This window comes from Pan troglodytes, chromosome 3, assembly GCF_028858775.2.
Source record: "Pan troglodytes isolate AG18354 chromosome 3, NHGRI_mPanTro3-v2.0_pri, whole genome shotgun sequence".
Lineage (NCBI taxonomy): Eukaryota > Metazoa > Chordata > Mammalia > Primates > Hominidae > Pan > Pan troglodytes.
This window is the reverse complement of record NC_072401.2, coordinates 67,528,132-67,539,571: the sequence shown is the minus strand read 5'-3', so window position 1 is coordinate 67,539,571 and position 11,440 is coordinate 67,528,132. Positions and strand designations below refer to the sequence as shown.

At 35.5% G+C, this 11,440-nt stretch overlaps 1 long non-coding RNA gene across 1 annotated transcript; it reads right to left on the bottom strand.

Annotated features, from left to right (window-relative positions):
- Positions 1 to 1,139: 1,139 nt before the first annotated feature.
- On the bottom strand, positions 1,140 to 10,765 carry LOC107974309 (uncharacterized). The gene is made up of 3 exons (XR_001716955.4): positions 10,676 to 10,765; positions 9,403 to 9,539; positions 1,140 to 2,773 (listed from the first exon to the last, which is right to left on the bottom strand). It is a non-coding gene; the product is annotated as an uncharacterized LOC107974309 (long non-coding RNA).
- Between the last annotated feature and the right edge of the window lie 675 nt (positions 10,766 to 11,440).

Sequence of the window (11,440 nt, the reverse complement as noted above, 5' to 3'; positions counted from 1 at the left end):
TTGCACATGCATGTTAATAGCAGCACAATTCACAATTGTGAAAATATGGAACTAGCCCAAATGCCCATCAATCAACAAATGGATAAAGAAAATGTGATATATTTATACCATGGAATACTACTCAGCCATAAAAGGGAATGAAATAATGGTATCCACAGCAACCTGGATGAAGTTAGAGGCCATTATTCTATGTCAAGAAACTCAGGAATGGAAAACCAAACATCATATGTTTTCACTCATAAGTGGGAGCTGAGGTATGAGGATGCAAAGGTATAAGAATAATACAATGAATTTTGGGGACTTGGAGGGAAGTGTGGGAAGGGGCTGAGGGATAAAGAGCTACACGTTGGGTACAGTGTACATGGCTCCGGTGACAGGTGCACCAAAATCTCAGAAATCACCACTAAAGAACTTAGCCATGTAGCCAAACACCAACTGTTCCCTAAAACTATTGAAATTATAATAATAAAGAGAATGCACATTTGACAGCAAAAAAAAAATTAAGAAGAGCATTTATTAAGGATCTACATACATATGTCATGGTCCTATAATCTGTACAATATAAGTCATATAGAAAATATTTCTAGCTCTAGAATCTGATAATTTAAGCTAAATTGTACGTATACATGCCAATAGAATCATTTCCATAGTTTGAATATTTTTCCCCTTTGAAACACATGTGGCATCCCCAATGTGGCAGTTTTGATAGGGGAGGCCTTTAAGAGATGATTGGGTCATGAAGACTCTGCTTTCATGAATGGATTAATTCATTCATGGTTTAATGGGCTAGGGTTTAATGGATTATCATTGGAGTGGGACTGGTAGCTTTGTAAAATAAGGAGAAAATACCTGAGCTAGCATACTCACCCCCATCTTCATGTAAAGTCCTGCACTGAGTTGAGACTCAGCAGAGTGTCCTCACCAGCAAGAAGGCCCTCACTATATATGGCCTCTTGACTTTTGTCCTTTTCACAACTTTAAGAAATTTCTTCATTAGTTAGCCAGTTTCAGGTATTTTGTTATAAGCAATAGAAAATGAAGACAATCATTTATTAAAAACACCCAGAAGAAATAATAATACATTATTCATTAGATAAAGATAGTCAACAATTGAAAATGAATCTTAAGGAATCTTGGAGTGGGAAAGAAAAAAGAAATCCTTTATTTCATGTTCAAATGACAAAGTACTCTCTCTGCAGAATTCACAGGGTGTTTGAGACTTGGGGGTAATTTTCTACACCATAAGACAGTCCCACACCTCCATCCCCATCAGACTCATTTTCTCCAGAGAACTTATGACATAAATCATCTCATTTAACCTTCGAAATCTACTTGGCTATCACTCCCTGGTAAGCAAAATCCCTTTCTTTGTTGGACCTTCTTGTCTTTCCCCTATTAACTCTCAGCCCACTTAAATTATTTTCTGTCCCATTGAGGGTCTCACCTCTTCTGACACTAAGCTCTATGCTCCGTGTTCAGTCACTTGGGTCCCTCTATTTCCATTGCTGATTGGAGACGTAACAGTTGGAAATGGCTTTCACCATGGTCTGGACTCAAGAGTACAGCAAACAGTAGACACTCTGAGTTTTCTTGTTGCTCAGAAAATACCTACTTCCATGTTGCTTCTAAGGTATGATAAAATGTTTTTTTTTATCCTTCCATTGTCATATGGTTAATGCCCCAGGAAAAGGGTAGAAAAGTAGACCAAAAACTGCCACCTCTTGCTCTTCAGTCTTTACCAACCCCTCTTTCAATAGTAGATTATTGGGGAACCTGCCCTGATATTCACATAGGTTCTTTTCTATTTTCCCTAAGTATCAGCCAGCTTGAGAAATAAAGGGACAGAGTACAAAAGAGAGAAATTTTAAAGCCGGGCATCTGGGGGAGACATCACATGTCGGTAGGTTCCATGATGCCCCAAAAGCCACAAAAGCCAGTGAGGTTTCATTAGGGATTTTCAAAAGGGGAGGGAGTGTGCGAATAGATATGGGTCACAGACATCAAGTACTTTACAAGGTAATAGAATATCACAAGGCAAGTGGAGGCAGGGTGAGATCACAGGACCACAGGACCGGGGTGAAATTAAAATTGCTAATGAAGTTTCGGGCACCATTATCATTGATAACATCTTATCAGGAGACAGAGTTTTGAGATCAACCAGTCTGACAAAAATTTATTAGGTGGGAATTTCCTCTTCCTCTCTGCAGTCTTGACCATAAGAGACAACCACGCCCAGGGGGGCCAGTTCAGACACCTACCCCAAGGTGTGCATTCTCTTTCTCAGGGATGTTCCATGCTGAGAAAAAGAATTCAGTGATATTTCTCCAATTTGCTTTTGAAAGAAGAGAAATACGGCTCTGTTCTGCCTGGCTTACCGGTGGTCAGAGTTTAAGGTTATCTCTCTTATTCCCTGAACAATTGCTGTTATCCTGTTCTTTTTTCAAGGTGCCCACATTTCATATTGTTCAAACACACAAGCTGTATAATTTGTGAAATTATTACAGGGTCCTGAGGTGATACACATCCTCCTCAGCTGGCAGGATTAAGAGATTAAAGTAAAGACAGGCATAGGAAATCACAAGGGTATTGATTGGGGAAGTGATAACTGTCCATGAAATCTTTACAATTTATGTTTAGAGACTGCAGTAAAGATAGGCATAAGAAATTATAAAAGTATTAATTTGGGGAACTAATAAATGTCCATGAAATCTTCACAATCCACGTTCTTCTGCCATGGCTTCAACCAGTCCCTCCGTTTGGGGTCCCTGACTTCCTGCAACAGTAGATAAAAAAAGAATTCACATGAATAACTGCATGCTACATAGCAGGGAGTTTCTAGTTTCCCTGTGCACCCAGATAGCTGCTTTTAGGTCGGCTGTCCATGGGTAGTTGTCATTTACTGCCTGACTTTACAAATTGGTCATTTCTTCCTTTGAATATACTCCTCTTTCCACAATGGTCTCTTTTTGAATTATTTCTTCTCTGAGCTGCACTGATTTCATTCAAAGCCTCCTACCTGCTTCCTTGAATACTTCCTACCAAAGAGTGCTTTTTCCTGTCACAAGTTGGGATAGAAAATATTCCATTTCAATTCATGCTTGAGAGTACCTAAATCCTCTCACAGGAGTTTCTAGTTTCCTCACCGTTTTCTATATTAATATCTACCCCTCACTGTCTGCTGAACATGCCATAGTTATGGCCAAATTCTGAAGTGGCATAAATTCTTTTCTGGGTCAATTTGTGAATAACTATAAAGATATCTCTGTATACTGCCTTAGCATTCCTGGTTCTGGCTTCAGACTTTACATTATCTATTGGCAAAAATTCCAACTGGTCTAATATCAAATATAGATCTTCTTGCACTTGCTAGCTAAAAATCTGTTGTGAGATCCAATGTTCCTGTTACAGTTTATGGTTCTATATCCACATGCATAGATTTTTTTTTCTGTTACATAACCAAAAGCAGATGTATTTGTTGGCACTTGCCCTGTGCACTTTAATGTTAAAAGAGTACCTTTCTCTGTTTCAGTCAAGACCCTTAATGCTGTAAATGACAAAATCCACATCAAATTTTGGTTAAGCAAAAAATAAATTTATTGGGTCTCATAACCAAAAATTGCAATGGTAGATCTGGCTTCAGAATTAAATGTTATTAGGATTCATTTTATCTTCTGTCATTTCTTGGTTTGCTTTTATCTTTTGGGTTCCAAGTGGTAACAAGATGACTGTATGAGCTCCAATTCGTACATAATCTCAGGCCTTACAGAAGGAGCAGGAATATCTTTTCTAGAAATTACAGCAAAATCCACTTTCATCTCCCAAACTCAGTTTTCCTTATATGTCTGTTTCTTCACCATCACAGTGGCCAGGCAAATACAATGCTCTAAATTTCCCAGTCTAAGTCATGCAGAATGAGAGATGGGCAGAACTCTGAGATAAACAAAATGGACTGAAAAAATTGAAAAGTTGTTATCAGAAAGTGCTGCATGGCAAAAACAATGAATGTTCACTATAGTCCCTCTAACCTTGGTATGTGACAGGATCCAGGAAAGAAATGGGCTGCAAAAATGTAGGGACCAAATACAAAAAATTTGGCACCTAATTAAATTAAAAAGCTTCTACACGGCAAAATAAATAAACAACAGAATAAACGATTACTTACAGAATGGGAGAAAATATTTGCAAACTATGCATCTGACAGAGTACAAATATTCAGAATCTACAAGGAACTCAAACAACTCAACAAGAAGAAAACCAAGTAACCTAATTAAAAAGTGGGCAAAAGGCAGGGTGCGGTGGCTCATGCCTGTAATCCCAGCACTTTGGGAGGCCCAGGCGGGTGGATCATCTGAGGTCAGGAGTTCAAGACCAGCCTGGCCAAGTGGTGAAACTCTGTCTGTAATAAAAATACAAAAATTAGCTGGGCGTGGTGGCCCATGCCTGTAGTCCTAGCTACTGGGGAGGCTGAGGCAGGAAAATCACTTGAACCCAGGAGGAGGAGGTTGCAGTGAGTCAAGATCACGCCACTGCACTCCAGCCTGGGTGACAGAGCAAGGCTCCATTTCAAAAAAAAAAAAAGAAAACAAAAAGTGGGCAAAGGATATGTAAAGACATTTTTCAAAGGAAGACATACAAGCAGGCAACAAATATACGAAAAAATACTCAACATCGCCACTAATCAGAGAAATGCAAATTAAAACCACAATGAGATATCATCTTGCACCAGTCAGAATGGCTATTATTAAAAGTCAAAAAAACACAGATGTTGGTGAGGATACAGAGAAAAGGAGACACATATAAACTAGTAAAATATAGAATATAAACTAGTAAAACCTCTATGGAAAGTGTATGGTGATTTCTCAAAGAACTAAAATAGCAATTTCATTCAACCCAGCAATTCCTCTGCTAGACATTCACCCAAAGAAAAAGAAATCATTATGTAGGTTGGGTGCAGTGGCTTATGCTTGTCATCTCAGCACTTTGGGAGGCCCAGGTGGGATGACTGCCAGAGCCCATGACTTTGAGACCAGCCTGAGAAACACAGCAGGACCCCATCTCTTCAAAAAGTTAAAAAATTAGTCAAGTGTGGTGGTGCACACCTGTGATGCCAGCTACTTGGGAGGCTCAGGTGTGAGGCTTGCTTGTGCCCAGGAATTCAAGTCTTCAGTGACCTATGATTGTGCCACTGCACTCCAGCCTGGATGACAGAGCAAGACCTTGTCTCAAGAAAAAAAAAAAAAAAAGGAAAAAATTATTATATAAAAAAGACACCTGCACCTGTATGTTTATCACAGTACTATTCACAATAGTGAAGTTTTGGAATCAACCTAAGCACCCATCAATGGATGATGGATAAAGAAAATACGGTATATATACACCATGGAATACTATGCAGCCATAAAAAACAATGAAATTATGTCTTTTGTAGCAACATGGATAGAGCTAGAAGCCAGTATCCTAAGCCAGTATACATGGACATACAGAGGAGAATAATAGACACTGGGGACAACAAAAGTGGGGAAGGTGGGAAGGCGTGAGGGCTGAAAAACTATCTCTTGGGTACAATGTTCATGATTTGGCTTATGGGTACACTAAAAATTTAGACTTCATCACTAGGATATATATTAATGCAACAAAAACTGTGCTTTTACCCTCTGAATCCATTTTTTTTTAAGTTGGCATCATAGGAAATATTTAGCAGGAATTTGAAAAGAAGACATGTTGGCATATTATGGTAATTAAGATTCTGGATATTAAGATTTTGAGAAAGTGAAAATACAGTAGGATGTTATTGTGTATGCAATACATGATATAATACGTATGTATATATATTAGATGTATTATTATCAATAATTTTCCCTGTTTCCGAGGCTTTCATTTTCACTATTGTTAAATTTTCTCCTCATTTATCTGTAACTGATTTCTCCTGTTACCTTTATTATTCTATTCGGTTTGGGTTTATTTTCTTCTCTTATTTTCAATTTTTAAATTGGAAGATTAGAATATTGATTTTACACCTTATTTTTCTAATAGGAGTATATAAAGCTGTATATTTACATTTGGTACTTCAATAGCTGCATTTTTTATATGTGGTGTTTTCAGTACCATTCAATTTGAAAAAAAATTTTGCTTGGGATTTCTTCTTTGACTTATGAATAATTTAGCAGTGTACTATTTAATTTTAAACATGGGAATGTTTTGGTATTTGATTGATATTGATTTTTGAATTTGTTTTGGTTATGATCATAGTTCATACTATGTATATTCTCAGTATTTTGAAATTTATTGAGACTCATTTTATGACTCATTATATTGTTTATCTTGATGAGTAATACACTTGTAGGTAAAAAAAAAATGAGTAAATGTTCACACTGTAGTTGTGGGGTGAAGTATTCCATAATATCAACTAAATCAATTTGGTTGATGATTTTTTACTGATATTTTAGTCTAGTTGCTCTACATATTATTAAAATATGACATTAATACCTCCAAATAGGATTTTATATTTTTGTATTTCTTTCTTTAGTTCTGTTAGTTTTTGTTTCACGAAGTTCTGTTATTTAGGTCCATTAAGTTAAAAGGTTATATTTTCCTTATAATAGTGTCATTTTATAGTTTGAAATATGCTTATTTATCTCTGTAAATACTCCCTTGTCTTAAAGTGCATTATGTCTGATATAAATTTATCTAAACAGTTAGGATAGTATATCTTTTTCTGTATTTTGTCTTTTCCCACATCATTATCTCAGATTTTGAATGTATTTATTGTGAATGGAATGCAGTTGGGTCTCAGTATTGTATCCAGTCTGATAATCTTAATCTTATAATTACAGTGTTTAGTACATTTATGCTTACAGCAATTATTGATAGGGTTTGATTTAGATCTACAATCTTGGTATTTGATTTCTATTTGTCCCATATTGTACAATTTTAGTTCTTCTTTCTTTCTTTCTTTCTTTCTTTCTTTCTTTCTTTCTTTCTTTCTTTCTTTCTTTCTTTCGAGTATTCCATTTTAACTCTTCTGAAAGCTTTATAACTGTAACTAATTTTTTTCCAGTGGTTGCTGTAGTTATTTCAATATGCATCATTAACATACTATGGTTTCCTTAGAGTTAATATTGCACCACTTCACATAAAATGTAAGAACCTTATATAGCTCCATTTGTGCATCTCTAAATTTTTGTTATTTTTGCCATACATTTTACCTTTGTATGCATTATAACCATCATAAGATAATGTTATCAGTTTTGCTTTGAACAGTGTCTTTTAAGGAAATTAACATAAGAAAACTATTTTTATAATCACATATTTATTATTTTATAAGATTTGAGTTTCATTTGAAAAACTTTCCATTAGCATTTATTGTAGTTCATTTAGTTCTGGTATAGTAGTAACATATTTTTTCATTTTTTGTTTATCTCAAGATGTTTTAATTTCAGCATCATTTTTATACGATGTAGAATTCTGTATTTACACACTTTAAACAGGTCTTTCTATTGTTTTGATGAGGCGTCAGTCAAATATTATATACAATGTGTCTTTTTCCCCTTTCTTCTTTTGTTTTCTGGCTGTTTTAACATAGGTTTGCATATGATACACCTAAATGTTTTCTTCTTATTAGGTTTTTGGATCTGTAGCTTGAAATATTTTTAAAAGATTTCAGAAAATTTGGGCAATTATGTTTTCCCCCTCCAGATAATGTTTTTATTTCCAATGTACTTTAATCTCTTTTTTAGGGATGCAAATTATATGTATGTTGGATCAGTTGAGATTTTCCTACAAGATACTAAATACCTATTTATTTGTTCCTATCTTTTTTCTCTCTGTCTTTTAATAATGGAATAGTTTCTATTGTTCTGTTTTCACATTAACTGACCACTCATTTCATAGTTTTCAGTATGCTGTTAAACCTATCTAATGCAGTTTTTCATATCAAATAAAGTACTTTCTTTTTTATATATTAATATTTTCATGTGGTTCTTTTAACATTTTTCATATCATTGCTGAGATTCTCTATTTAGATGTTTTTCTTTTCCTTTGCATTCTTACTCATAATTATACTTACTGTTCAAACTCTTTGTCTACCAGTTCTAATATTTGTGTCTTTTTCTGATAGATTTCTTTTGGCCACTTTTTCTCTCTTGATTGTTTTACATTTTCATGCTTCCTTGCCTTTAGTGAATGTTTTAATTATATGGATATTGTCAATGTTATGCTATTGAGTTTTGCTTAACTAGTCTTCTTTTATGGGTATTGAATATGGTTCTAGAAAGCAGTTAAATTACTGGGAGATCCCTTCATATCACCAGACTTGGCCCTGTTCTTTGTAAATGATAGTTTCATTTTTGTTCTTAGTCCTAAAATGTGCCCTTTCATGTAGTAAGCATTTCTCGTTACTGATCTGTGAATTCTCTGGGGTGCCACTGAAAGTGCTAGGTGCTCAGGGAATTCTCTCTACTCTGGCTGGGCCAGAACTTCACTGCTTCTCAGCACTGTATGACCTATGCTATCTCAGTTCAACTCTCACTCAAGCAATATCTGCTCTTACTTAGTCCTCAAAGAATGTTTCCTGCAGATGAACAGCTAAGCTCTTGACAAATGACCTGTAGGAAACCCTCAAAGATTTTGATGTCCACTTCTCTGTTACATTTCTACTGCTGTGAAACCAATTACCACAAATTTAGCAGCTTAAAATAACATCCATTTATTAAGTGACAGCTCTGAAGCTTAGAGGACAAGGCATAGAGTAGCTGGTCCTCACCTCGGCTTCTTAAAAGGCTAAAATCAAAGTTTTGACAGGGCTATGTTCCCTTCTGGAAGCTCTGGGGAAAGAATACTTCCAGGCTTAATCAGGGTATTGATAGATTTCAGCTTCTTGAGACTAGAGCACTGACATCACTATTTCCTTGCGGGCTGTCAGCCAGTGGCTACATTCAGCTCCTAGAAGTTACCTGCATTCCTTGCCATGTGACCTCAACAGGCAGTTAACAACATGGCTGGAAAGAATATCCTCTGCAACTATTTGGAGAAGACAAAAGGATGCACCTAATCAGGTTAGGCTCATCCTGAATAATCTATCTTACTCGAAGTCAACTGTGCCATACAACATAACCTAATCATGGGAGTAAAATTCATCATATTCAAAGTCCTGGGATGTATACTGTTGTGTACACCAGGGTACAGGGTCTCAGGGGCCATTATATAATTTTTCTTACCACATCCTGTATGTAACTCACTTCTCTCTGGTACCTTACCCTAAAAATATAGCCTCTTCTGTTACTGAAATTGATACCTGCCTTCTTAGCTCAGTGAGAATAAGGTTCTCTGCTTAAATTCTATCTCCCTACATAGTGTTGTGGGGAGTGTCCCTAGGCAGACAGTTGATGTGAATATAAGGCCTACCTCATGTGTTTTTCTTCCCGCAAAGACCACAGTGTTGTTTTATCCAATGCTTGAAAACAGTTGACTTATGACTGTTGTAGAGCTTTCTAGTTGTTTACTTCAGAAGGGCAAGTCTAATTCCAGTTATTCCATCATAACTTGAAAAACAATGGGAAATACTTTTCTAAAGAGATGAGTCATGCAAATATCTGAGAAAAAGTATACTAGGAATAGATAACAAGTGCATCCTTCTTACACTATTACCAAATACGTTATCCACACTATATATAAAAGCCCACAGTTACAGAAGATATATTTTGGGGGAATGCAATTTATGTGAGGAAGCTTATTTATTTATTTATTTATTTATTTATTTATTTATTTATTATGTAGTCTTAGTGGGCATAGAAAACAAGAGATATTTTTGTAAATAGAGAGCCTATATACAAAATCAGATAGAACACAAATATCCTTCCTTTGTTATTTGCATATACTGCCAAGGTAATCCACCCAATCCTATGGCTTACACATTGTCCCATGCTCAAATGTAGGACACTCTGAAATATATTTCTTCAGACTTGATTTCCCACTTTTAGGCCAATATATCTGATCCTCTATTCAACATATTATTAACATATTAGGCAAATTAAAACTAATGTGTCTGAAATCAAATTTGTCCCCACTCATCCAATGAAATAACTTATCTTCCCTAAGTCTTCCTTATCATAGTGAATGACAATTTTTATTCTTTCTATTGCTGAGGCTAAAAGCAAGGGGAAATCCTTGACTTCTCTTTCACAACTATATCACGATGATATTCAGATTTTATTACTTTTTACTTTTAATCTTGAATCCTACCAAACAGTGAAATTTGTTGGCTCTACTTCAAAATATGCTCCAAATTTTACCACTTATTACCTCCAGAACTGCAACTCTGAAGCAAGGTCACCAAAATCTATCACCTTGATTATTGCAATTGATTCCAAACTGTTTATATTCTTGTCCCCAGCCCCAGTAGACCCTTCTTACAGCAATCAGATGATTCCTTTAAAATATGAGTTGTAATCTCCCCAACCAAAACCCTCCTATGTTCCCCAAACATGCCTAGGAAAAAAGAGGAAATCCTTAGTAAGGTTCATACCAACTTATGTGATTAGCTCCTTGCTACTTTTCTAACTGTATCCTCAACCACTATTTATGGTAGCACACTGATCTACTTACTGTTACATGAACAAATCAAACATCCCGTCATAGGATCTTTACAATTTATATTTATTTTCTGGAAAATTCTTACCTCAAAATCCACGTGGTTCTTTCCCCCATATCACTATGGGTACTGCTAAGATGTCACCTGCACAAAGAAATCTATCATGACCATCCTATCAAAGTAGCAATCCCCTCATTGTGCTTTATTTTTCTCCTAGCATTCATCACTTTTGACATTATATTAAACATCAGTTTATTATACTCCTCCTCCACTACCATGTAAGTTAGATGGAGCCAGGAGTCTTGTCTGCCTTGCTTGATGTTGCATCCCCAGCAACTTTGATGTAGAAAGTAATCTCAATTTATCAGAGAGTAAATTGCCTGAGTTTTAATGGTCACAAAACTGAGAAGATACAGTTTTGAAACAGAAAAACATTTAGTCATTCATGCCCTTTTTACTGACTGTCTACTGTCAACAAGACAGCATTAAAGAGCAGGTGATCGAACCTGATTTTCAAGTAAAGAGACATTTAACAAAGAATTTGTAGACATTGTAGATATGTCTCATATCTCATAGAAAGAGCATACAAAGTTGTTATATTTTGTTTTGCATAATAGATATAGATGATTAGTGCTATATGTTTTGTGAAAATGGTGGCTTCAGGATTTTTTAAGACCTGTGTTAGAAATATTCTCAAGGGTTTTTCAGCAACCATTACCTATCAGGGAATAGCTGCTCTCCAATACATACTTTTATTTTTTTCTTTATTGATAAACTTTCAAAATTATTATCACCATCAAATACAGATATCTACATCTTATTCTTTATATAACAAAATATTGACCCCATGAT